The sequence below is a fragment of the Rhinolophus sinicus genome, chromosome 18 (genome assembly GCF_057876585.1).
Source record: "Rhinolophus sinicus isolate RSI-liver-muscle chromosome 18, RSI-T2T, whole genome shotgun sequence".
In the NCBI taxonomy this organism is placed as follows: domain Eukaryota; kingdom Metazoa; phylum Chordata; class Mammalia; order Chiroptera; family Rhinolophidae; genus Rhinolophus; species Rhinolophus sinicus.
This window is the reverse complement of record NC_142518.1, coordinates 85,702,477-85,705,444: the sequence shown is the minus strand read 5'-3', so window position 1 is coordinate 85,705,444 and position 2,968 is coordinate 85,702,477.

The following is a 2,968-nucleotide window of genomic DNA, read 5'->3' as shown; positions in this document are numbered from 1 at the left end:
GAAGGGATATTATGGCTGTGGGGGTTCCCCCCGTCCTCCAGAGGAGCGAGGAGCAAGCGGTCCCAGCCCCAGCCCAGCCCAGAGTTCCAGTGCCAGGGAGAGAAGTCCCCATAATTTCTGGTTGTGAACACCAGCGGAGATTGTGACTGAGTGAGACTGAGGGCAGCTGCATTCACAGGTGCTCCTCTTAAAGTGACTGCACACGGACTTACCCACCAATGAAATCACTTGCTCTGAGCTCTGGCACTGGGGCAGCAGCTAGAGAGGCGGCAGGGACATATATTGGGGAATTGAGTTGTCTGGCTTGGGACAGGGGTTGGAGAGGTAGCTTTCTCCTAGACGGGAGAGCTGGTAGAAGCCATTTTTTCTTTGCTGATCCCTACCCCTTCCCTGTGTGCAGATGCAGGTAGCTGCCATATCTGAGTTTCTGCCATTAGTTCACCATGCCCTGGCGATTTGAGACCCCACCCGCCCAACTTTTGGGCACACCCAGGTCACATCAAGTGGCTTTTTTGTACAGACTGGCTGGGTAGGCTCAAGCTACAGTCTTTCCTAGGGTCTCTCAAAGCTGTGCAGAACCCAGACAAGGAATACCTGGCTTAAGCGTGTTCTGTAAGTCTGACTGAGCAGTCCTAAGTGTGTCACTAGCAGCAGCCAGCCTTAGTTCTTGGCTTGTCCTCCCAAGGTGCTTCCAAGCACAGCATGGGCAGCAGTGATCTGTGGATTTCTTTGTGGTTCGTACTGGGAGGCTCAGGGTTGGGCACGGGCTGTGGCTGAACCTGACCTACAGCAGATGCCCTCCAAAGTGGCCCTGGGGCTAGCACCCTCAGTGGCCAGATTCAAAATGAGCTGGACTATCACCCAGCCACCTCCAAGTATGACATACCCAAGGGGCATATGGGGCAGGCATGTGCTCTGTCAGATCAGCCCCTGCACAATAACTCTTCCACTGTAGTCAAGGCCAGTCCTCACAACTAGTGAGCCCAAGGGTCAGTCCCTCCCCTTGATGTGCAATTATCAACCAAGGCTCAACTACAAGAGGAGGGCACATACAACCCACACAAGGGACACACCTGGAGTGTGTCGCTCACGTGACCAGAAAGACTGTGCTACTGAACCTCATTGCACACCTACTACATAAGGCCACTCTACTAAGACCGGAAGACATAGCAGCCTTACCTACTACATAAAAACAAATACAGGGAGGCAGCCAAAATGGGGAGACAAAGAAACATGTTCCAATTAACAGAACAGAACAAAGCTCCAGAAAAAGAACTAAGCAAACAGAGATAAGCAATATCAGACACAGAGCTTATAAGAATGCTCAATGTTTATAAGAATGCTCAATGATCTCAGGGAAACCATAAAAAAGAACCAGTCATAAACAAAGGATACAATAATGGAATTGAAGAATATATTACAGGGAATCAAAAGTAGATTAGATGAAGTGGAGGATCCAACAAGTGATGTAGAAGATAAGGTAGTAGAAAACACCCAACCAGAACAGCAAGAAGAAAAAATCATCCAAAAAATTGAGGAGAGTTTAAGGGGCCTCCAAGACAATATCAAGCATACCAACGTTCGCATTATAGGAATACCAGAAGGAGAAGAGAGAGAGAGCAAGGAGTTAAAAACCTATTTGAAGAAATAATGACAGAAAACTTCGCTAACCTGGCAAAGGAATTAGACATACTAACCCAGAAATCACAGAGTCCCAAACAAGATAAACCCAAAGAGGCCAACACCAAGACACATCATAATTGAAATGCCAAAGGTTAAAGACAAAGAGAGAATCTTAAATGCAGCAAGAGGAAAGCAGTTAGTTTCCTACAAGGGAGCCCCAATAAGACTGTCAGCTGATTTTCCGACAGAAACTTTGTAGGCAAGAGGGGATTGGCAGAAAATATTCCAAATAATAAAAAGCAACGACGTACAACCAAGATTACTGTCGTGCGGGACGGCCTGCGGGGTCTCTGCTCCCGCTCCCCACATAAGAACGCAGGATGTGGTGAAGCCAAAAAGGAACACCCATGGAGCCATAGGTAGGGGAGTCATACCACTATATTCTCACTGGCAGCATCTGCCTCTTTGCAATCCACAATCCACACTCCGTCCTTGCTAGCCCCCATTTTCTGCTAGCGTAGCCACAGAAGTTATATTAGTGGCCAATGGCTCACTGATTACAGTTGACAGCCAACTAGCCACAGCTGATGGCCATCCAATCACAGTTGATGGCCATTTACTACCTGAGCCAGCACCTTTCTATGTGAGGCCGAGAGCCTGGAAACTGCACTCCTGGCTCTGTCCCCACACTCCACCCCTACAGGGTCTCGCCTCACTATCTGCGTGACAAGCGTCTTCCGCGAGGGGCCATGTGCGAGGAGCCTGGAGGTGAATGCAATATCCTGGACACAGCCAGGCTCTCAGGGCAAAGCCAGGGTTTCTCAGGGCACCGCCAGTACTTCTGGGCACAGCCAGACTTCCTGGGCTTCTTAGGGTACCACCAGTCTCCCCAGGCACAGCCAGGGCTCTCAGGGCACTGCCACTCTCTCTGGGCACAGCCATACCCCCGGGACACAGCCAGGGCCTCTCAGGGCACGGCCAATCTCTCTGGGCCTCTCAGGGTACCCTGCTGGAACAACAGTGACTCACAGTCAAGGTGCTTACATATTCTCAATGGTGGCTGGTCAAGCCACAAAAGCAAACATCCGCCAGTTCCACTACATGGTGGTATGTTCCCAATCAGTCAAGCGGTCCATTAAATTAGGGATGGAAGGCAATTCCCCACAGTCCATAGTCATTCGCCAGGGCTGTCCTGGGGGTGAGGGATGACCTTGACCTCACCCTCATCTCCCAAGGAGGACTCAGCAAGCCTTTCCTCCTGGGACAAGTTCCGCATCTGGGCTGCCTCAGCAAGCACTTCCCAGCCCACAGGGCTGCAAAGACCTTTGATTTCTCCAGCCTAGGC